The following is a 26361-nucleotide window of genomic DNA, read 5'->3' as shown; positions in this document are numbered from 1 at the left end:
CTTTCAAATCTGAGTATCCAAACAACAACAATAAAAATATATTTCCCCTTGAGAAACTGTTACACCTTTTCCATATAAAGAAAGCAAGTCATGAAATTGACCACATTTGCCTTTATACCTTCGCTTCCAGGAAGATAGGAATCAAATCTGCAGCTCAACTTTAGTAACTTTTTCGTATTACATTTTCCTGTTCTCTCTTCTATTCTCTCTCTCCCTCTTTCTCTCCTTCTCCCTCTCCCCTCTCCCGTCTCCCCTTTTTCCTCTCCCCTCTCCCTTCTCTCTTCTCCCCACTCTCTCTCTCCTTGTAAGCTGCTTCAAATACTTTGTACTTGTTTTCTCTGTCTGTCTCTGTCCCCAGAGCTCCACATGCCTGATTCCTTCTCATCATTCAGATCACAACTCACTTGTCACCTCCTCAGAGAAGCCTTCCCTGACCTCCCTATCTAAAATAATCCTACCTCACATTCTAACACCTTGCCCTGCTTTCTTATTTCTTAGCATTTAACACCATCTGAAACAGTTTATTTTCTTTCTTCCCTCTCTGGAAGTTAGGCTCATGACAGCTGGGACCTGACCTCTTTGTTTATTACTTGTTCCCAGTGCCTGGGATGGTACCTGGCACTTAATAGGTGTTTAATTAAAAGCATGGCAATAGTAAGTGAAAGAATGAATGGAGAAAAGGAGGAAAGAAGGAAGACTTTATAGAACATGGTGACATATAGATAGATAAGTAGGTAAATAGTTAGGTAAATACTCATTTCTAGTGTACAAATGCCACTAACATTTAGAGAGGAACCAGAGAAATTATACAAGGAAACAGAACACATTCAACTCCCTAAAATATGTACATATAGGCCCTCAGTTTTCTTGGGAAACCCTTCATGTAATTGCCTTAGACTATTTCGTTTTGGTGGGAGGGGGGGAGTAAGTATTCAAGTGGCTCTAAGCAGCTACATTAAATATTACAGCTAGTTACCATAGTTGGAGTCAATTCTCAGTGAGATAATGGATTGTGACACGATGACCACTAACATGACAAACTCTTGACACTGCCAAGGAAACTCAAATAATCTAGTCCAGGGTCATTACGACACAATCTGCTCTCATTCTATTCTTCTAATTATTAATGTCACCACTGGCATGAAGTATTATATATTGTTTATTTAAACACTCTATGGTAACGTCATGGTTACAATTTAATATTGAATTGCTTAACATTTAAGAAAGAGATCAGAATTGAATTTTGTCAACATAAAAAAACATAGAAGCAAATAATGCAGTTTGTTCCAGCTTTTGTTGACTCTGTTAGTAAAAATATCAAAGTTTGGGGTGGGCAGATTACATCAGTTTTCTTAAGTCAAGAACCATTTAATTTATACATTAATTAAAATGTACCTCTAATTAATGCTATGCCAAAAAAAATTTAAAGACTACATCACAAAAGAAAAAAATCACTCCATATTTTTTCATTCTATAAGATATATTAGGATTTCTTTAGGATATTATGTGTTATATTAAAAATTCTTAAATGAGGGCAAGTATTGTAAAAGTATATATAATATTAAACAACTTTTTCCTAATGAGAGCTGTCTTTGATCACCAGTAGGCCCCACCAATTTATATGTCTTTCCACTTTTCTCCTATCTTGACAAAAATAAAACTGTACCTTATCCTACAGCTAAAATGAAATAAATATGTGGCAGTTAATTCATTTTTTTCTGATCAACAGTGTATGTCTGGCCCAGGGTCCTTGTCAAGTAAAAATAGAGTTCAGGCTAGTGCATACCAAAATTAAATAATGGTTCATGGATAGAAGACTTATTGTTTTTTGTTTTGTTTTATTTTGCTTTGCTTTGCTTTTTTTCTTCTTTATTTTCCTTTAAATGTTACATTCAAAAAATATAAGGTCCCCATATACCCCCCCACCCCCCTCACCCCACTCCTCCCACATCAACAACCTTTCCCATCATCATGGCACATTCACTGCACCTGGTGAATACATTTTGGAGCACTGCTGCACCACATGGACAGTAGTCTACATTGTAGTCTACACTCTCCCCCAGTCTACCCAGTGGGCCATGGCAGGACACACAATGTCCAGCATCTGTCCCTGCAGCACCACCCAGGATAGCTCCAAATCCTGAAAATGCCCCCACATCATATCTCTTCTTCCCTCTCCCTACTATCAGCAGCTACCATAGCCACTTTCTCCACATCAATACTACAATTTCTTCCATTACTAATCACAATAGTTCCCCAGCAGAACACCAGAAAGTCCACTCTAGTCCATACTCTATTCCTCCATCCTGTGGACCCTGGGATGGTTATGTCCAGTACCCCTCTACATCAAGAGGGGCTTAGATTCCACATGGATGATGGATGTAATTCTCCTGCTTCCAGATGTAGGCACTCTTGGCTCCCTGGTGTGGTGGTTGACCTTCACCTCCCTGTTAGCTGACCAGGGTATATCCAATAAAGCAGAGGGTAGACGTTATAAGTCTGCTAAGGCTCAGGGCCTGGCTGTCACATGGACAGTCCAGAGATTCAGGTCTCCTGAGTATACACCAACCCCAACACCAATCACAGATCTGGTAAAAGTAACAGAAGAGGCATGTGTAAAAAGGTCATATCTGAGTCCAACTCCATCACACTCAGGAACACAAACTCCAAAGTAGGGCCAACTGACATGGCACTGAACTCGAGTCATCTGCCATGACTGTAGAACCTGTGGGTCTCTGTAACCCTTAGGAGAACCAGTACCTGGGTTTCTATCTACTTTGGCTGTCTCTGGTACCCTGCTGAGGCGTGCATAAGCATTACCCCTCTGATGACTTCCCAACTTTTTTGGAGACTCAGCCATATAAGCTCATTTGTCCTTTTCATTTCCCCCTTTATCCAAAGTCAAAAAGCAATTTTTAACACCTGATATTACATGTAGGCTGAGATATTCTGCTGGTCTGAGTTGACCCTTTTATTCAAGGTAGAAGACTTATTGTTGAGATGACAATACTCCCCAGGTTGATCTACAGATTTAATACCATCCCTGTCAAAATTCCAGCTGCCTTTTTTGCAGAAGAGGATAAGCGATCCTAAAATTCATATGGAAATTCAAAAGATACAAATTTAGCCAAAACAAATCTCAAAAAAGAACAAAGTTGGAGAACTCACACTCCCCAACATTAAAACTTGTTGAAAGTGGATGTGGCTCAAGCACCTGAGCACCTGCCTACCCTATGGGAGGTACCGAGTTCAGTTCCTGGGTGCCTCCTAAAGAGGACAAGCAAGACAGCGAGCTGACATGGCCAGCTCTCATGGCAAGCTGATGCAAAAAGATGATGCAATGAAGAGACACAAGGAGGAAACACGATGAGAGACACAACAAGCAGGGAACAGAGGTGGCTCAAGCAATTGGATGCCTCCCTCCCACAAGGGAGGTCCCTGGTTCGGTTCCCAATGTTTCCTAAAAAAAAAAAAAAAAAGAAGACAAGCACATAATGAATGGACACAGAGAGCAGACAGCAAACGTAAACAACAAGGAGGGGTGAGAAATTAATAATTTTTTTAAAAAACACTTATTATAGGGGAGCAGATGTGGCTCAGCAGTTGAGCACCGACTTCCCACATACGAAGTTCTGGGTTCAATCCCCAACCCCAGTACCTAAAAAAAATAAAAAGAAAGAACTTTATTACAAACCTACAATAATCAAGACAGTATGATACTGGGACAGGATAGATATATAGATCAATGCAATAGAATTGAGAGTCCATAAATAAACACACACAGCTATGGTCCATTGACAAGGGTGTCAAGACAATTCAATGGGGAAAAATAGTTTTTCAACAAATGGTGCTAGATAAATACATGCAAAGGAATGGATTTGGACCCTTTTCTCACACCACATACAAAAATTAATTCAAAATGGATCAAATCCTAAAAGAGCCAAAACTATAAAACCATGAAAAGAAAACATAGGAGTATCTTTGTGGCCTTGGATTAGGCAATGGTTTCTTAGATATGATACCTAAAGCACAAGCAACCAAAGAAAACTAGGTAAGTTGGAATTCATCAAAATTAAAACTTTTCTGTTTCAAAGGACACTAACAAGAAAAGACAACACCCAGAATGGGAAAACATATTTCCAAATCATATATATCTGATAAGAATCTAGTATCTAGAATATATTAAAAAACTCTTAAAACTCAACAATAAAAAAGACAAATAATACAATTTCAAATGGGCAAAGAATTTGAATAGATATTTCTCCAAAGAAGATAAACAAGTCACCAATAAGCACATGAAAGATGTTCATTATCATTAGTCATTGGAAATACATATCAACACCACAAATAAGATATCCCTTCACTCCCACTAGGATAGCTAGAATAAAAACGATAGATAACAACAAGTGTTGGCAAAAATGTGGAGAAATTGAAACCCTCATATATTGCAGGTGGGAATGTGCAATGGTACCGCCACTTTGGAAAACAGTCTGAAAGTTCCTCAAACAATTAAAAATAAGAGTTACTATATGACCCAGCAATTCTACTCCTAGGTATATAGGTATATATCCAAGTGAAATGAAGACCACACAAAGGTTCACAAAAAAACTTGTGTGTATATAGCCACACAAAAATTCACACAAATGCTTATAGCAGCATTTTTCATAACCAACAAAAAGAGAAAACAACCCAAATGGCCATCAACTGATAAATGGATAAACAAAATGTTATATATCACTGCAATGGAATATTATTCAACCATAAAAGAGAATGAAGTACTGATACATACAACAACATAAATGAACCTTGAAAATCATACTAAGTGAAAGAAGCCAGATGCAAAAGACCACATATTATATTATTCAATGTATATGAAATGTCCATAATAGGCAAATCCAAAAATCGATTAGTGGCTGTCAGGGATTTGAGGGAGGAGGGGATGTAAGAAGTGACTGCTAATGAGTATGGGCTTCTGTTGGGGGTGATAAAAATGTTCTGGAATAGATAGTGCTGATGGTTCTACAACCTTATGAAAATACTTAATGCCAATGATTTTTACACATTAAAGGGGTGAATTTTATGGTATTTAAGTTTTATCTCAATAAAAAAGTAAAAACTAAATAATACTTTATATTTCATGGTGCTAAAACCCACATATTTTTCATTTTTTACTTCTGTAGAGTCAGATTGCATCTTATAAATGATTATTTATTACTATTGCTGCCAATCAGGTAGCAGTTCTGACATGGTTGTGTAAAAACTTTCTGTTGACACCTTCTGGAAAGACCAAGAAAATGGCAGCATCAATGTGTCTTAGTTTTATTAAAATACAGGTAATACTAACTAACCCAATAGAACTATCTCTGTGCCAGTCACTGTCTCAAGTGTTTTCTGGATAGGTATTGTTTTTTATCCCCATTTTACAGATGAGGAAACAAAAGTACATTGTGCTGGAGTGGTTTGTCTATGACCACACACACAGCTAGGACACATGAGTCACATCCAGACTATCTGGTCTGGAGTCTGTGCTTCTAGCTGTTAGGCCTCCTTGGCTCTTTTACCTGTAACAGGCTGTGAGTGCAAGTCAGTTGTTACCTCAAACAGTCTTTAAGGTTCCCCAATTCAAAGTTGGTCAAGAGAGTAAAGCTAATAATCAGTCTTGCAATGATTTGATGATGAAAACACCATTCATTTGGACCTTTGGTCCTTCCAAAATTTTTTGGCTTTCAAAAGGATCTTACAGTCCAGAACTTCATTTACTGAACTTGTATAAGACAGGGAAATCTCTTTCTGCTTGACTTAAGGAAGCCGGAGCCTTAGTTCAGATGCTCATCATTTTTTCCATAGCTGACCTACAGAGATGGACCTCCCTCCCCTTTGAGGAGGGGCTGGGAGAGGGGTTAATACAGCCAGATTAGACTTCGGGATGGAAAGATGAAGACCCTCTTACTCACGGGTGAAGGAAATGGAGCCAGGGGACAAGCACTAATAGTCATCCCAGGAAAGAGTGCAGGGTCAGATCAGGGGCAAATGTTCTACCTCTCTATCACCTGACATCTAATTTTGTTCATTTAATGCAAAGTAATTCACTGGAAACTTTAAGGGTTCCTGAGGATTTAAGAGTGTCCAGCTTGTCCAGGCCCAAGAGAGAAGGTTTCCGTGTTACTTCTAAGGAACTGTAAGCAGAGGGAAGACAGAGAAGCCCTTCCTGTGCCCATACTATCAAGAGTCTTGCCACACCCCACCCAGCAGATGCCAGGTATGTTTTCAGAATGGCAGGGAAAACCCATCTTGTTTGCTTCCTACAAGCTGACCGACAGATACCCTCAGTTCCCTGAGGACAGTGTAGGAGTGGAGGCTGGACACAGAGCCCTTTGCTCCCTCTACATGCTCCCTTACAAAAGCCTCAGCAGCACTTGCCAGCCTTCAACAACAGCAGTTCCACTCCCTCCATTCAAAATACTGGAAGCCAAGCATAATCCTTGCAGAAAATAAATGACTGAGCAGAGGAGACAGCAGAAGACACATCCAGCAGGACTGGTGGGTGCCTGTGACCAGGCTGTGTATTTTGTCATTCCACACAAGTAAGACAGGGCACTGGCTCTGAACTACTGGACAACAGAAAGAGGGATGAACAGTGGAGGTATCTGGAACCACCATTTTTTACCATTCATTTTCCTTAACTTTTTATTTAGAAATAATTTCAGACTTACAAAAAAGTTACAGAAGAGAGTGATCACTTCTCTCCCTCAAAAAAATGGCTAGAGAACAGGCAGACTGCTTAGAGGACTGCTCAGGACATCAGGAGAGAGAGTCAAAGGAAAGGAGTCTCAGCTGGTTGAAAAATTCCACGAGTAAAACTACATAAGCAGCAGCGGTGCCCTTGCCCCTACCTTCAGAGCCAACAGCTATCTGTGGACTGCAGCAACTGTGGACTGCAGTGGATGCAGACTGAAGGGGTGGCAAGGATCCTCTTACCCAAGAAAGGAGAGAGGAAGGGACATAGCTTACAGCAAATTCAGATTTGGGCCAGCAAACTTGGTCTGTTGCATTAGAGGGGTCCCACACTTCCAGGTCAGGTGAGGCCATGACATTGTTTTCACTAAAAACCTGCAGGAAACTAACAATAATTTGCCTTCTCAAACACCATCGCTACTGCCCTGGGCTGGTTGCTGAGGAGGCAGAGGGAAGGAGGATGGCGCTGGCCAAGGGAGGAGAACAGTTTCTGAGAAAGTCTATTTGTGAGGCTTGGCCAGCCCTGAGGACATTGCTTCTGCACCACCCACCACAGAGTTACACTAAATGAATTCCCCGCAGCACCTGGTGACTGAGCTAAGCAGTCCTCCCAAGACTGCCATCTGCTGGCCAACCAGAAAAGAGCATGAAAAGGCAAAAATAATAAAAGAGGCAAGCAGGTGCCTTTGCAGCCACCCTCTACAAGGCCCATGGAACTGGCCTGCACACCCTGACAGGATCCTTAGTCCTGGTTTGAGCAGATAAACAGGGGCAATCCTAAATAGCTAGAACAAGTTGAACCAAGAGACAAAGAACAGTGGCAGCATACAGCCTCTTAACAGTTAGTTCCTAGGAAAAAGAGAGAAACTAAATATCAGAGAAAACTCAACATCAAAATCAGATGCCCAAAACTCAACATCAAAATCAGATGCCTAGACATCAGCAAAAAATTACAAGTCATGAATTAATCCTCACAACACCCCAGTGAGAACAAAATCCGGTCTCACAGCAGAGGAGAATATAATGTTTACAGCACCTTCCAGAGCCATGAACCAGAGATGACAACTTGAAAAGTTTAGAAATAGAAGAAAAGATCAACAAAATTAGGTGGTTGCCCCAGAAAAATGCTGTTCAGTTTATATTGTCTGCCAATGATAAAACAATAAAATTACAGAAAGTCAGTAAAAGGGAAAAAAGGCCAGAAGGGTATAATTTTAAAGAGGAAAATAGAAGATGTAGAGATGCAAGGTACAGAAACCTACTACAGTTACTACACTATGGATACCAGTCTTTGGGCCCATGGATCTAATGGTTGAGGCCAGTCCACAAGAAATATTTGCCGATGCTCGTACATATCACATCAACTCTATTTCTATTAATAGTGATTATGAAACCATATTTATCTGCAGATGATTTGCAGATTAATCTTTGGCATGTAGAAATTACACACAGAAGTTTTAATATTGTGGATATCAAGCCTGTCAATATGGAAGAACTAACAGCAGCAGAATTCCATCCAAATAGCTGTAACACATTTGTATACAACAGCAGTAAAGGAACAATTCGGTTATGTGACATGAGGGCATCTGCCCTCTGCAGCAGGCATTCTAAACTGTTTGAAGAACCTGAAGATCCCAGTAATTGGTCATTCTTTTCAGAAATCATCTCCTCTATTTCTGGTGTAAAATTCAGCCATAGTGGTCAATATATGATGACTAGGGACTATTTGTCAGTTAAAATTTGAGACTTAAATATGGAAAACAGGCCTGTTGAAACCTATCAGGTACATGAATACCTCAGAAGTAAACTTTGTTCACTGTATGAAAAAGACTGCATTTGACAAATTCAGATTTGACAAATTTGGGGAAACGGACTTTGGCCCAGTGGTTAGGGCGTCTGTCTACCACATGGGAGGCCCGCGGTTCAAGCCCTGGGCCTCCTTGACCCGTGTGGAGCTGGCCCATGCGCAGTGCTGATGCGCGCAAGGAGTGCCGCGCCACGCAGGGTGTCCCCCGCGTAGGGGAGCCCCATGCGCAAGGAGTGCACCCATAAGGAGAGCCGCCCAGCGCGAAGGAGGGAGCAGCCTGCCCAGGAATGGCGCCGCCCACACTTCCCGTGCCGCTGACGACAACAGAAGCGGACAAAGAAACAAGAAACAAGACGCAGCAAAAAGACACAGAAAACAGACAACCGGGGGAGGGGAGGGGAATTAAATAAATAAAAATAAATCTTTAAAAAAAAAAAAATTTGACAAATTTGAATGTTGTTGGAATGGATCTGACAGTGTTCTTATAACTGGATCTTATAGCAATTTCTTCAGAATGTTTGACAGGAACACAAAGTGAGACATAACACTAGAAGCATCACAGGAAAACAAATAAACCTTGCATGGTTTTGAAGCCATGCAAAGTCTGTGCAAGTGGCAAGCAAAACAAAGATTAAATAAGTGTTGACAGCCTAGACTTCAACAGGAAAATACTTCATATAGCCTGGCACCCCAAGGAAAATTCATTGCTGTAGCAACTATAATCTGTATGTATTTCAAGACAAAGTGAATTAGGGTTGGCGTTCCTAGCAGAAGATCCCACTTCCTGCTTAGTTGAGACAATTGAATCTAGTATTCATGCGTATAAAAGAGAGGTGTCCATTGTGGCACCCCTTTCCAGTGTTTAACAATGTGTCATTTGACAACACATTTTTATAGCTACATGGAGAAAGCTCTGTGGATTCATCACTGTGTTGTTCTCTGTCTGCTAGCCAATTTAGGTAAGGGTAGGGCACTTTTAATTTAAATGACTTTTTTTTTTAAGATTTATTTTATTTATTTCTCTCCCCTTCCCCCCTCCCCCCCAGTTGTCTGTTCTCTGTGTCCATTTGCTGCGTATTCTTCTTTGTCCACTTCTGTTGTTGTCAGTGGCATGGGAATCTGTGTTTCTTTTTGTTGCATCATCTTGTTGTGTCAGCTCTCCATGTGTGTGGCGCCATTCCTGGGCAGGTTGAACTTTCTTTCGCACTGGGTGGCTCTCCTTATGGGATGCACTCCTTGTGCATGGGGCTCCCCTACACAGGGGATACCCCTGCATGGCACGGCACTCCTTGCCCACATCAGCACTGCGCCTGGGCCAGCTCCACAGGGGTCAAGGAATCCCGGGGTTTGAACCACAGACCTCCCACGTGATAGATGGACGCCCTATCCGTTGGGCCAAGTCCACTTCCCTAAATGACTTCTTGTACCATCTTGCCTAATGGATTAGATTGGACTGTATCAACATTGATTTACTCCACTTTTTATGCCTTCAATTGTGATGACATCAAACACAGTAAAAGCCTTCAGTCATGCTATGGGATTTAATTGTATATCCTCATTACTGTATCATTTGTGGTATACACCCATCCCCCCTCTCCTTTTTAAATTAAATATAGTTCATTCTTACTATGGCTTATAGCATTCCTCCTCTCTGGCCTCCTGGACTCCTTCGCTTCATCTCTCTTCTTCTACCCCCTTCACCCAGTATTGGTGATAGTGTATTAAAAAAAGAAAGCACACAAAATTAGTCAGTTTGGTGTCAGTGGTAAAGGGGGTATATGTTGTGAATTATGTTTTTAATAACAGTTGGCCATAATCACTCCTTGCCATGTCTGGCACTGAAAATAAGGGAAAAAAGTACTGAATAAAAATGACAAAGAATGGAGGGGAAAAAAAGAAGACACTAGGAGAGCACAAAGAAAAACTTGAAATCTTGGATAGAAAAATAACCGAGCTTGTGGGAATGAAAGACACAAGTGAAATTAAAAATAAAATAGAGGCACACAACAGCAGATTTGAAATCAAGAAAGAAAGAATCAGTGACGTAAATGAAAGAACAACTGAAATTGAAGAGAGAGAACATGGAAAAAAAGAATGGAAAAAGATTGGACAGGGGCTCAGGGAGTTGAATGACAACACAAAGCACACCAACATATATGTTATAGGAGTTCGAGAAGGAGAAGAGAAGGGAAAAGGGTCAAAAAGAGTATTTGAGGAAATAATGGCTGCACATTGCCCAACTCTCATGAAAATATGAATATACATGTCAGGGAAGCACAGCGAACTCCAAATAGACCTACCCCTTGACACATAATATGCAGAATACCAAATGCCAAAGATAAAGAGAAAATTCTGAAAGCAGCAAGGGAGAAATGGAATATCACATACAAAGGCCATCCAATAAGATTTAGTGTGGATTCCTCTCCAAAAACAATGAAGGCAAGAAAGAACAAGCAAGATGGCAGTGGAATAAGGAGCTCCTAGAGTCAGATCCCACTACAGGGCAGTTAGTAAACACCCAGAGCTCTCTGAAGCTAGCTGAAGCACCTGTTTGGGGGCTCTAGGAGGCCAGAAGAACATCTTTCCACATCCTTGAAAGAATGGCAGGAGGAGACTGCCCATCTGCAGAGAAGACTCATAAGTAGAGTGTGCCACACCCTGGAGGCTGGTGCCCATCCTCCACTGGAGGCACAAGCCACCTTGAGAGTTGTTCTGCGGCTTTCAATTATACAGAGAAGGAAGAGACGCTTGAGCACCAATTTCAACTACTGATGAGCAAATTAGGTGGGCTAAAGTATAAACCTGAGAACAGCTAAAGTCTGAGCCTGTCCAAGCCAGAAAGAGACCGGGAGCTGCCATCTTAACTCTGTGCCTGGCACAAGGGGAAGCAGGGTGGACTGAAAATCACAGTGCTGGTGAGAACCAGCTTCTTTTGAAACAGGTCAATTATAGCTCTTGCCTAGACCCCATGCCACCTCCAGCAGGGAAGAAGCTGCGGGACCTGCGCCAGCCTCTCTGGGAAATTATGGGCCAACCTGCAGAGGCCAGTGATTATCCTCTCTGGCGACATGAGCCACCCCAGGAGCTATTCTGTGGCTGGTATTGTAAGCTCCATTTCCCAAAAACAGGGGGGGAGGAGACAGTGGGCTGCCAATTTCATCTACTGATTGCTGGACTCAGCCGGCAAAGACATAGCCCTAGCAACAGCTGGGGTGTGAATCAGTCCAAGTCAGAAAGAGGCTGGTGGCCACCATTTTGACTCCACCCCCAGCCTGAGGAGAAGCTGGGCTAATCAAAAATCACAGTGATGGTAGGAACTGGTTTCTTTCACCCAGATTGGACAGCACCCCTTCCCTAGGCTTCAGCCCCACCTCTGGCAGGGAAGAGGTTGGCAGGTCCTGCATCACCCTATCCAGGTAACTGCAGGTACATTTGGCTGGCACAGATTGAAAATCGGAAGTCTACCAGGGCAACTGCGGTCATCTTGGACCCACACTACATAGATTGCCGCCCACACCTGCAGCTCCATCACTGCCCCAGGCAGGGGAGAAAGCATGAAGCTTCATCAGTCCCTCTGGGCAACTACAGTTTAGGCCTGCATGACTTGGATTATTCCACACAGCTGTGACTCTGTCCCTACCCCTGGCAAAGGAGAAAGTTGGAAGAAGCTTCATTGGTCCCTGGCACAATGAGGGGAGATTAAGGTTCCACGGCTCACAGCACCAACTACTTGCTTGGCTCCTACTGCACAACCAGCAAGGGAGAAAGGGCAGGAAGCCCTAAACTAAAGAGAAAAATTGCTCCCAGAATAAATACTTTGGTAAGCCAGATGCCAAGACACCAATAAAAGAATTACAATCCACACCAAGAAACAGGAAGCTATGGCCCAGTTAAAGGAACATGATAAGCATCCAGATGACATAAAGGAGTTGAGACAACTAATTATAGATATTCAAACAAATCTCCTTAATAAATTCAATAAGATGGTTAAAGAGAGTAAGGATATTAAGAAGACATTGGATGAGCACAAAGAAGAATTTGAAAGCATACATAGAAAAACAGCAGATTTTGTGGGAATGAAAGGTGCAATAAATGAAATTTAAGAAACATTGGAATCATATAATAGCATATTTGAGGAGGCAGAAGAAGGGATTGGTGACCTTGAAGAAATGGCCTATGTAAATGAACATACAAAAGAACAGATGAAGAAAAGAATGGAAAAAAATTGAACAAGGTCTCAGGGAACTAAATGACAGTAAAAGACGTGCAAATATACCTGTCATGGTGTCCCAGAAGGAGAAGAGAAAGGAAAAGGGGCAGATGGAATATTTAAAGGAATAATGGTAGAAAATTCCCCAACCCTATTGAAGGACATAGATATCCCTGTCCAAGAAACACAACGTACTCCCATCCGAAAAAATCCAAATAGACCAACTCCAACTCCAAGACACATACTCGTCAGAATGTCAAAGGCCAAAAACAGAGAATTCTGAGAGCAGCAAGAGAAAAGCAATGCATAACATATAAAGGATACCCAATAAGATTAAGTGCTGATTTCTCTCCAGAAACCATGGAGGCAAGAAGACAGTGGTCTGATATATTTATGATACTACAAGAGAAAAACTTCTAGCCAAGAATCTTATATCCAGCAAGACTGTCTTTCAAAAATGAGGGTGAGATTAGAATATTCACAGATAAACAGAAACTGAGGGAATTTCTAAGCAAGAGACCAGATTTTCAGGAAATACTAACGGGTGTATTAGAGCCTGAAAAGAAATGACAGGAGAGAGGGGCCTGGAAGAGAGTCTAGAAAAAAATATTATATCAATAAAAGTAACTAAAATGTCAAAAGAGTGGTGAAAAAAAATGACAGATAAAACTCAAATAGTGAGGAATAAACTTAACCAACAATGTAAAGCCCTTGTATTCAGAACACTGCAACTCAAGGTTAAAAGAAATTTTAAAAAAACTAAATAACTGGAAGAACACTCCATGCTCATGGATTGGAAGACTAAATATCATTAAGATGTCATATCTAGGAAACGGAATTGACCCAGTGGTTAGGGCATCCATCTACCACATGGGAGGTCCGCAGTTCAAACCCCAGGCCTCCTTGACCCATGTGGAGCTGGCCCAAGCACAGGGCTGATGTGCGCAAGAAGTGCCGCACCACACAGGGGTGTCCCTCACGTAGGGGAGCCCCATGCGCAAGGAGTGCACCCGTAAGGAGAGCCGCCCAGTGTGACAGAAAGTGCAGCCTGCCCAGGAATGGCGCCGCCCACACTTCCTGTGCCACTGACGACAACAGAAGCGGACAAAGAAACAAGATGCAGCAAATAGACACAGAGAACAGACAACCGTGGGGGGGGGGATTAAATAAATAAATAAATCTTTAAAAAAAAGATGTTATATCTACTCAAATTGATATACAGATTCAATGCAATCCTAATAAAAATTCTACCAGCGTTAAAGAAAAAATTGAAAGCACAATCATCAAATTTATTTGGAAGGGTAAGGGGTCCTGAATAGCCAGAAACATCATAAAAAGGAATTCTTGTTAATGAAGTCTCAGTTTCTGTTTACATGTAAATATTTTAAACTTACTGTCATATTTGAAGGACAGTTTTGCTGGATAAACAATTTTTTGCTGGCAGTTTTTCTCTTTAAGTACCTTAAAATATATCACACCACTGCCTTCTTGCTTTCGTGGTTGTTTTTTTAAAAAAATTATTAAAGTATATCACTCATGCATAAACATACAGAAACAATAAGTGTATAATAGTTGTTAACTTACAAAACAAACATATATAACATCATACAGGACTCTCATAACTCACCCTATCACCAATAACTTGCATTGTTGTTAAACCTTTTTAATTAATGATTAAAGAGTATTGTCAAAATATTACTACTAACCAAACTATTTTACCCCAACCAACCCTATTATTATTGTCTATATATGATTTATATATGAACATACATAAACAATTAAGTGTATAGTAAAAGTTGTGAACTTACAAAGCAGACATGCATAACATCATACAGGGGTCCCATACATCAACCCCCCACCAACACCTTGCATTATTTTGAGAACTTTTTTACAAATTATGAAAGAATATTTTCAAAATCTTACTACTAATCATAGTCCTTATCTTACATTTGGTGTGTTTTTCCCCCAACCTACTCTATTATTGTTTTTTAAATATATTTTTTATGACAGAAGTTGTAAACATAAAACAATCATGCACATGTGCAGAATTCTCAAACAACACCCCTCCATCAACACACCACCCTGTGGTGGAACACACCAAATGTAAGATAAGGATAGCTATATTGGTGTCAGACAAAACAGACATTAAATGAAAAAAAAAGTCATGAAATGCAGAAGGTCATTATATATTAATAAAAGGAAAAAGCCACCAGGAAGGAGTAAGAGTCATAAATGTCTATGCATCTAACCAGGGTGCCCCAAAACACATAAGGCAAACACTGCCAAAACTGGGAAGGGAAAAATAGACATGTCTACAATAAAGTTGGAAACTTCAACACACAACTCAAATCAATAGATAGAACTAGCCACATGATCAAGGAAAGCGAGAACTTGAACAATACGATAAAGAAGCTGGACTTGACAGACATATACAGAACATTGTACCCTAAATCAACAGGTATACATATAAAAAGAACAGCAAACCAATCCCAAGGCAAGTAGAAAGAAAGAACAAGATTACAGCAGGAATAAGTGAAATTGAGAACAGCACACACACACATGCACACAGAGAGAAAATCAACAAAACCAAAAGCTGGCTCTTTGAGAAAATCAATAAAATTGACAAAGACTTAACAAAACTAACAAAGAAAAAAAGAGAGAAGATGCAAATAAATAAAAGCTGGAATGAAAGGTGGAGAACATTATGATTGACCAAACAGAAATAAAAAGTATCATAAGAGGATATTATGAGAAACTGTGTGCCAACAAATTAGACAACCTAGATGAAATGGACAAATTCCTAGAAATGCACAAACAACCTACATTGACTCTACAAGAAATATGGGAACTCAACAAACCTATCACAAACAAAGAGGTTGAATAAGTCATCAAATATTTTCCAGAAAAGAAAAGTCCAGGACCAGATGACTTCACAGGTGAATTCTACCAAGCATTTTAAGAAGAATTAATACCAATCCTGTTTAAACTCTTCCAAAAAAAAATTTAAAATGAGGGGAAAGTATCCAACATATTTTATAAATCCAACATCACCCTAATACCAAGGCCAATAATAATACTATAGGAAAAGAAAATTACAGACCAATCTCTCTATGAAGATAGATGCAAAAATTTTCAACAAAATACTGCAAATCAAATCCAACAAAATATTGAAAGGATTATATACCATGGTCAAGTGGGTTTTATTCCTGGTACACAAGGGTGGTTCAACATAAGAAAATCACTTAATGTGATATACCACATTAACAAATTGAAGGGGGAAAGCCACATGACCTTCTCGATTGATGCAGAAAGGGCATTTGACAAAAATCCTGCATCCTTTCTTGATTAAAAATAAAACAAAACACTTCAAAATGTAGGTATAAATAGATTGTGGGAAGATGGAGACAGACTAACAGGCAGAGCTGAATGCTTTCATAAAAACAATGGAGAAAGAGCCAAAAGCTATCTGAGGGACCTGCTTTGGGGGTCTGCAGACCAGAACAGTGCTACACAACTCCCAGGAGGATGAAGGATATATTGACAATGAAGCTGAAATGACAAACACGAGTTACCAAGTCTGTGTGGCAGAAGGAAAGAGCTCTCCTCCCCCACCCCCAAGATATCAAGCTGGAGTAAAACACCTGGTTCACTGCAGCCAAATGAGAGAGGAACAGACATTTTCCTCCCTGTTAGCTGTTTGAAGGGAAAAGATAGGGGAGGGTGGGGTACTTTTCTTCACTAAATTCAGCAAGCAGAGCCCACTATGAATCTCCAATCTGGAGATTCAGCACAGGAAGACAGGAAAGCCTAGGCTGAAAGACCTCTGTGGAAAGGTACACTGACAAGTGCCATCTGCTGGTGGGTCTGGAAATTGCATGGATAAAAACTATTCCCTGCACTCTCTGTATCCAACCTCTGGGAGAAAACCTGTGCCCAACTAGTGAGTCCCTGGCCCAGTTTTGAAAACCTAAGCCAGGCAATCCAAAAGACTTAGAATAAGTTAACCAAATATCAAAGAAGAGCTGTAAGAAGAAAAAAAAATAGGCAAGAGAGAGAAAGTGGCCATTAGGGTAAATTCACCAACATATTCAGATGCCTAGACATTAGCAAAAAATTACAAACCATACTAGGAAACAGGAAGAGATGGCCCAGCCAAAAGAACAAACCAAATATCCTGAAGAGACATAGGATTTAAGACAATCTGTGAAAATCACACAACTCTCCTAAATCATTTCAAAGAATTTAAAGAAAATATGACTAAAGAAATAAAGAATATTGAGAAGACCCTGGGAGAGCATAAAGAACAACTTGAAAGTCTGCAAAGAAAATGCAGGCTTTATAGGAATGAAAGATAAGATGGATGAGATTAAAAATATTTTAGAGGCACATGAGAGCAAACTTGAATTGCTTGAAGACAGAATTAGTTATTTTCAAAGACAGAACATCTGAACTGGAAAAGACAGGAGAAAAGAAAGAGAAGAGAATGGTAAAAATGGAACAAAGTCTCAGGGAACTAAATGACAAAGAGAAATGCACAATATTCACATTATTGGTGTCCCAGAAGGAGAAGAGACGGGAAAAGGAGCAGAAAGAATATTTGAGGAAATAGTGAATGAAACTTCTCAACCCTTATGAATGGCATAAATATCAATATCCAAGAAGGACAATGCACCTCAAGCAGGATAAATCCAAACTGATCTACTCTGAGAGGTGGGAATGATCAACCACATACAGGGAACCAAGAGAGTCTGTGACTGCAAGCTGGAGAATTCCATCCATCAGCCATGTGGGATCTAAACCCCCTCTCAAGTTGGGGGCAGAGTAGGCATCACCATCCCAGGGTCCTCAGGATGGAGGAATGAATTATGAATTAGACTGGGCTTGCTGGTATTCTACTATGGAATTATTGCGACTGTAGCAGTGGAAGAAACTGTATCACTGATGTAGAGACAGTGGCCATGGGAGATGCTGAGGACAGGGAGAGGTAAAAAGAGGTGTGATATGGGGCATTTTGGGACTTGGAGTTGTCCTGAATGGTGTTGCAGGGACAGGTGCAGGACACCATATGTCCTGCCATAACCCACTGAATGGACTGGGAGGGAGTGTAAACTACAATGTAAACTATAATCCATGTTGTGTAGCAGTCTCCAAAATGTATTCATCAAATACTATGAATGTGCCACACAGATGAAAGAATTTGGTGATGTGGGAGGAGTGGGGTGGGGTGGGGAGTGGGGACATATGAGACTCTCTTATATTTTTTAATGTAACATTTTGTATGATCTATGTATCTTTTTAAAAAATTTTTAAATCTATTTAAAAAAACATTTTAAAAAAACAGACCTACTCTGAGAAACTTACTATTCAAAATGACAAATATTAGAGATAAAGAGAGATTCTGAAAGCAGCTAAAGAAGACCATCACATACAAGGAAAACTTGATAAGATTAAGTGCCAATCTCTCATCAGAAACCATGGAGGTAAGAAGAAAGTGGTATGAAGTATTTAAAGGTACCAAAAGAGAAAAAACTTCCAGCCAAGAATTCTGTATCCAGCAAAACTGTCCTTCTAAAATGAGGGTGAGTTCAAAGAGTCAGCAGACAAACAAAAACTGATAGAATATGCTACCAAAAGATAAGATTTATAAGATATACTAAAGGGGGTGCTGCAGCCTGAAAGGATAAAACAAGAGCAAGAGATTTGGAGAAGAGTTTAGAAATTACTAGGAAGGGTAAACTAAAGGATAAGAAGACAGACGATAGAACAATATGACAACAGATAGCAGAAGGACCAAATGAATGAAGTAAGTAATGCCTTTAGAGTAATAACATTGAATGTTAATGTATTGAACTCCCCAATTAAAAGACATAGACTGATAGAATGGATTAAAAAATATGACCTGTCTATATTTTGTCTACAAGAGACCCACCTCAGATGTAAGGACACAACCAGGTTAAAAGTGAAAGGTTGGAAAAAGGTATTCCATGCAAATAGTGACAAAAAAGCTGGAGTAGTGATACTAATATCAGGAAAAAATAGATTTCAATTGCAAAACTGTTATAAGGGATGAAGAAGATCATTGATGTGAGAGGAGTAAGGTGGGGTGCGGAGTGGGGTATATGGGAACCTCTTATGTTTTTTAACATAATGTTTATCTTTAAAAAGAAAAAGGACAATAAAATTTTTAAAAAATAAAATAAAAGGGGCAATTCACCAAGAAGAAATGAATATACTAAATATGTATGTACCTAACCTGAATGCCTCAAGATATATGAGGCACACACTGGCAAAACTGAAGGGAGAAATAGATGTCTTTACAATAATATTTGGAGATTTCAATACACTACTCTCAATGTTAGATAGAACATCTGGACATAGGATACATCATAAAACAGAGAGCTAGAATAATATGATAAATGAACTAGGCCAAAAGATATCTGAGGAGTATTGTGCCCCAAAACAGCAGGATATACTTTCTTTTCAAGTGCTCATGGATCCTTCTCCAAGATAGTTCATATATTGGGTCACAAGAAAAATCTCAATAAATCTTAAAAGATTGAAATTATACAAACACTTTCTCTGATCATAACGGAATGAAGCCAGAAATCAATAATGGAGAGAAAAAGGGAAAATTCATAAATATTTGGAGATTAAACAACACACTCTTAAATAATCAGTAGGTCAAAGAAGAAATTGCAAGAGAATTAAGCAAATATCTTGAGATGAATGAAAATGAGAACACACTGCTGAGAAGAAAATTTATAGCCCTCAATGTTTACATTAAAAAAGAAGAGCTAAAATTGAAGATCTAACTGTCCACCTGGAGGAACTAGAAAAAGAACAGCAGACTAATCCCAAACTAAGCCAAAGGAAAGAAATAGTAAAGATCAGAACAGAAATAAGTGAAATAAAAAATTTAAAAAACAAGAGAGAATCAACAAAACCAAGAGTTGGTTTTTTGAGAAGATCAACAAAATCAACAAACCCTTAGCTAGCCTGACAAATAAAAAGAGAGAGAAGACATAAATAAAGTCAGAAACGAGAGGCAAGACATTACCCCTGTGAACAACTATATGCCAAAAAGAACTAGACAATATAGAGGAGATGGACAAATTCCTAGAAACATACAAACCACCTTTACTAATCCTAGAAGAAATAGAAAACCTCAACAAACCAATAACAAATGATGAGATTGAAATAGTCATCAAAAACCTCCCAAAGATGAAAAACCTGGGACCAGATGGCTTCACAGCTGAATTTTAACCATCACACAAAGATAATCTAATATCAATTTGTTCAAGATCTTCCAAAAATTTAACAGGAAAGAACACTACCAAACTCATTCTATGAAGCCAACATTACCCTAATACCAAAACCAGATGAAGATACTACAGAAAAAAAAAATTATAGACCAGTATCTCATGAATATAGATGCAAAAATCCTCAACAAAATACTTGCAAACAGAATCCAAAGCATATTAAAATAATTATACAGCATGATCAAGTGGGTTTTATCCCAGGTATGCAAGAGTGGTTCAACAAAAGAAAATCAATTAATGTGATAAACCACATTGATAAACTGAAGAAGGAAAAATCACATGCAGAAAGGGCATTTGACAAAACATAGCACCCCTTCTTGATAAAAACACTCCAAAAGATAGGAATATAAGGAAGCTTTCTTAATATGGTAAAGTGCATATATGAAAACCTACAGCTGGCATAGTACTCAATGGTGAAAGACTGAAAGCCTTCTCATTGAGCTCAGGGACAAGACAAGGATACTCATTGTCACCATTGTTATTCAATATTGTGCTAGAGGGAAATGGACTTGGCCCAACGGATAGGGCATCCACCTACCACATGGGAGGTCCACGTTTCAAACCCTGGCCCTCTTTGACCCGTGTGGAGATGGCCCATGTGCAATGCTGATGCGTGCAAGGAGTGCCGTGCCAAGCAGGGGTGTCCCCCATGTAGGGGAGCCCCACACGCAAGGAGTGCGCCCTGTAAGGAGAGCCACCCAGCGCGAAAGAAAGTGCGGCCTACCCGAGAATGGCACCGCACACACGGAGAGCTGACACAGCAAAATGTTGCAACAAAAAGTAATGCAGATTCCCAGTGCTGCTGATAAGGATAGAAGCGGTCACAGAAGAACACACAGTGAATGGACACAGAGAGCAGACAGCTGGGAGGGGGGAAGGGGAGAGAAATAAATTTTTAAAAATAATAAATATTTTTTTTTAAAAATTGTGCTAGAGGTTCTAGCCAGAGCAATTAGGCTAGATAAAAAAATAAAAGACACTCAAATAGGAAAGGAAGAAGTAAAACTTTCACTATTCGCTGATGATATGGTCTATAAATAACTAGAATCTCCTGAAAAATCCACAACAAAACTACTAGAATAGACGAGTTCAGCAAAGTGGCAGGATACGAGATTAATACACAAAAATCAAAAACCTTTCTATACCCTACTATGTGCAATCTGAGGAGGAAATCAGAAAAAAACTCCATTACTATAGCAACTAAAACAATAAAATATTTAGGAATAAACTTAACCAAGGACATAATGGATGTGTATTGGTTGTGTATTGGATGTGTAATGGATGTGTAACAAAACATTGCTAAGAAAAACTGGAAAAGACTTAAATAAATGGAAGGACATTCTGTGTTCATGGATTGGAAGACTAAATACCATTAAGATGTCAATTCTACCCAAATTGATTTACATATTAAATGCAGTCTCAATAAAAATCTTTTTTGAAGAAGTGGAAAAACTAATTATTAAATTTGGAAGGGTAAGGGTCCCTGAATAGCCAAAAAGATCTTAAAAAAAGAACAGAGTTGGAGGACTCTCACTTCCAGACTTTAAATTATATTGCCTAACTACAGTGGTAAAAACAGCATAGTATTGGCATAAAGATAGACATATAGACCAATGAACCAAATTGATGGTTCAGAAACAGACCCTGTCTTCTATGGCCAAGTGATTATTAACAAACCTGTCACAACCACCCAGCTGGAACTGAACAGTCTGTTCAACAAACGGTGCTGGGAGAACTGGATATCCATAACCAAAAGAAAGAAAAAAGTCCCCTATATCATAACTTATACAAAAATTAACTCAAAATGGATCAAGGACCTAAATATAAAAGCAACAACCATAAAACTCCTAGAAGAAAATGTAGGAAAACATCTTCAAGATCTTATGGTAGGGAAGTGGATGTGAATCAAGCAATTGGGCTCCTGCCTACCACATGGGAGGTCCCTGGTTCAGTTCCCAGTGCCTCCTAAAGAAGACAGTGAGCTGGCACAATGGGCAGGCACAGCAAGATGACTAAAAAAGATGAAGCAACAAGAGAAACAAGAACGAAAACATAATGAGACACACAACAAAGCAGGAAACGGAAGTGGCTCAAAAGGCTAGGTGATTTTCTCCCACACTGGAGATCCGGGGTTCAGTTCCTTATGTCTCCTAAAGAAACAAGGAAGATGAACAGACACAGCAAGTGCAAACAATGAGGGAGTGGGAAGAAATAAATAAAATAAATTTTTAAAGTGTATTTTTAAAAAAGATCTTATGGTAGGTGGTAGTTTCTTAAATCTTACACCTAAAGCATGAGCAACAACAACAACAATAAAATAGATAAATGGGACCTCCTCAAAATTAAACACTTTTGCACCTCAAAGGACTTTTTCAAAAAGGTGAAAGGCAGCCAACTCAATGAGGAAAATATTTGGCAATCATGTACCCAGTAAGTGTTTAATATCTATGATATACAAACAGATCAAGTCAACAATTAAAGACAAATGACCCAATTTAAAAATCGACAAAAGACAGTTGTCCAAAGAAGAAATACAAATGGCAAAGAAATAAGGATTATGGAAATGCAAATCAAAACTACAATGAGATATCATTCCACACCTGTTAGGCTGGCTGCTATTAAAAGGTTAGAATGGGAAGCAGATGTGGCTCAAGCAGTTGGGCTCCTGTCTACCAGGGCCTCCTGGTGAAGGTAAGCTGGTCCGCATGTTGAACTGGCCCATGAGGAGATCTGATGCAACAAGATGATGCAACAAAAAAAGACACACAGAGGAAAAGACAACAAGGCATGCAACAAAACCAGGGAGCTGAGGTGGCTCAAGTGATTGAGTGCCTTTCTCCCACACCAGCAGGTCCCGGGATTGGTTCCCGGTGTCTCCTAAAGAGAAGACAAGAAGACAAGCAGACACAGAAGAACACACAGCAAATGGACATGGAGCAGACAGCAAGCACAAGTGGCAAGGGGGGAAGAATAAATAAAATAAAATAAATCTTTAAAAGAAAGTTGGAAAACTGTGTCAGAGAGGATATGGAGAGAGAGTAACACTTATTTGCTGTTGATGGGAATATAGAATAGTACAGCCACTGTGGAGGACTATTTACCAGTTCCTAAGGAAGTTTAATATACACTTGCCACGTGACCCAGCAATATCATTATGAGGTATATACCCAGAAGAGACACAAACAGACATCTGCACACCAATGTTCATAGTGGCATTATTCATGATCACCAAAAGTTAGAAACAACTCAGGTGTCCATCAGCTGACAAATGGATAAACAAATTGTGATGTATTCACATGATAGAATATTATGCAACAGTAAGAAGAAATGAAGCCTATGACCACACAGATGAACCTGAAGGACATTATGTTGAGTGAAACAAGCCAGATACAAAAGGACAAATATTATAAGATTGCACTATTATGAACTAAATGTACTATGTAAACTCATGGAGTTAATAATTAGAATACAGGTCACAAGAAAATAGAAGGAGGGTAGAGAATGTAAAGCTGAGTGTTAATCTGTGCAGAATTGTTAAAAAGGTTGTTTGTAAACCTTTGGAAATGAATAGAAATGGTTAAAGCATATTATGGTGTTTGTAACTAGCAGTGCTATTTTATGGGTATGACAGTGGTAGAAAAGGAAAGTTTAAGATCAAGTATATTACTAGAAGGAAAGCTAAAAACTATAACATGGAACTGTATAAGATAGTAAAACCTCACATAAAATATGAATATGGGTGATATTGCATATATAAGACTGTTTCTACAAAATATAAATACAAATATACTAGAGAGAAGGAAAAAGAATAGCAGCTATGTATGCCAGGTGAGGCATAGAGAGATTGAGAGTGATGAGTTTTGTTTTTGTTTATTATTATTATTGGAATAATGAAACTGCTCTGGGAGTGATTGGAATAATGAATTCACAAACATGTGATTACACTGAATACTGCTGATTGTAATCTTTAGAAGGATTTATGCTTTATTAATATGTATCAGTAAAATTGAAAAAAGCTTAAGAAAAAAATATGAATGTACAAAATAAGTTAGAGAGATGGAAATGAAATAGCAGCTATGTATTGCAGGGGAAGCTTAGAGAGACTGAGTGGTGAATATAAAGGGGCACAGTTATTTGCTTTTTGTTAATTATTACTATTAATATTCAGTAACGAAAGTACTCCAATGATGATTGAATTGATGAATGCACACCTATGTGATTATACAAAATACCATTGATTGTACACGTTGGGTAGATTGTATGCTTTATTAATATGTATTAGTAAAACTGAATAAATTTTTTTAAATGTATAGAAGGAAAGTTCCTCAACATGATAAAGGGCATATATGAAAACTCCACAGCCAACATTGTACTCAATGGGATAGGTTAAAAGCTTTCCCTCTAAGATCAGAAACAAGACAAGGATGCTCACTCTCAACACTGTTATTCAACACTATTTTAGAAGTTCTAGCTAGAGCAATTAGGGAAGAAAAAATAAATAAAAGGCCTCCAAATTAGAATAGAGGAAGTAAAACTCTCACTCTTTGCAGATGACATGATCCTATATTTAGAAAATCCTGAAATAACTACAATAATGATATTAGAGCTTATAAATGCGTTAAGCAAAGTGGCAGGATACAAGAGCAACACACAAAAATCAGGTGCATTTCTATACACTAGTAATGAACAAGCTGAGGAGGGAAATCAAGGGAAAAAATCCACTTAACAATAGCAAGAAAAAGATTCAAATATCTAGGAATTAATTTAACCAGGAATGTAAAGGCTCTGTATTCAGAAAACTACAAAACATTGCTACAAGAAATCAAAGAAGAGCTAAATAAATAGAAGGACTTCCATGTTCATAGATTGGAAGACTAAACATCATGATGATGTCAATTCTACCATATTGACATTTAGATTCAATGCAATCCCAATAAAAATTCCAACAGTCTATCTACTTTACTGAAATAGAAATGTCAATTATCAAATTTATTTGGAAGGAAAAAGGGTCCTGGATAGCCAAAAACATCCTAAAAAAGAAGAGCAAAGTCAGAGAACTCATGCTTCCTGTCCTTGAAGTGTATTATAAAGCTACAGTGGCCAAAACAGCATGGTATTGGCATAAAGATATGCCATATTGACATAAAGACATATTGATCAATGGAATCATTGAGAGTTTAGAAATAGACCCTCACCTCTATGGTCAAACTGATTTTTGATAAGCCTACCAAGTCCACTTTTCTCAGACAGAGCAGTTTCTTCAACAGATGGTCCTGGGAGAACTGGTTATTCATAACCAAAAGCATGAAAGAGGACCCTTATCTCACTCCCTATATAAGAATCAACTCAAAATGGATCAATGACCTAAACATAAAAGCCAGGACCATCCATTATCCTAGAAGGTAATGTTGGGAAATAGCTTCAAGACCTTGTAGTAGGTGATCTCTTAAACTTTACCTGAAGGCATGAGCAACAAAAGATAAAATAAATGGGATCTCTTCAAAAATAAACACTTCTGCACCTCAAAGGACTTTGTGAAGAGGGTAAAAAGGCAACCTACTTAATGAGAGATAATATTTGGAAATCACACATCTGACAAAGGCCAAATATTCATGATATATAATGAGATCTGATGACTCAACAATAAAAAGACAAATGACCCAATTAGGAAATAGGCAAAAGACTTGAATAGACATTTTTTCTAAAGAAAAAATGCAAGTAGTGGGGAACAAAAACGCATGAAAAAATGTTCAATATCACTGGCTATTCAGGAAATGCAAATCAAAGCTACAATGAGCTATGATTTCACACCTACTAGAATGGTGATTATTTAAAAAACAGAAAACTACAAGTGTTGGAGAAGATGTGGAGAGATAGGAATGCTTATTCACTGCTGTTGGGAATGTAGAATGGTACAGCCACTGTGGAAGTCTATTTGGCAGTTCCTAAGGAAGTTAGATATAGATCTCCCATGTGACTTGGCAATACTGCTACTAGTTATATACCCAGAAGAACTGAGAGCAGTGACACAGACATCTGCACACTGTTCATAGTGACATTATTTGCAATTGCCAAAAGATGGAAATAACCCCGTTGTCCATCAACTGATGAATGGATAAAAAAAGCTGTGGTAAAAAAGAAACAAATAAATAAACAAAGAGGGAAAAAATAAAAATTAAAAATAAATAAAAATAAACAAATGAACTGTGGTATACACACATCATGGAATATTATTCAGCTGTAAGAAGAAATGAGGTCCTGAAGTATATGATAAGTAGATGAACCTGGAG

At 38.9% G+C, this 26361-nt stretch overlaps 1 pseudogene; it reads left to right on the top strand.

The window, feature by feature from the left end:
- The first annotated feature begins 7963 nt into the window (after positions 1–7963).
- On the top strand, positions 7964–9295 carry LOC101445413 (serine/threonine-protein phosphatase 2A 55 kDa regulatory subunit B alpha isoform-like; annotated as a pseudogene).
- The last annotated feature ends 17066 nt before the right edge of the window (positions 9296–26361 follow it).

This window comes from Dasypus novemcinctus, chromosome 10, assembly GCF_030445035.2.
Source record: "Dasypus novemcinctus isolate mDasNov1 chromosome 10, mDasNov1.1.hap2, whole genome shotgun sequence".
Classification (NCBI taxonomy): Eukaryota; Metazoa; Chordata; class Mammalia; order Cingulata; family Dasypodidae; genus Dasypus; species Dasypus novemcinctus.
Note: the sequence above shows the minus strand (reverse complement) of the source record. Positions and strands in the feature narration are given on the sequence as shown.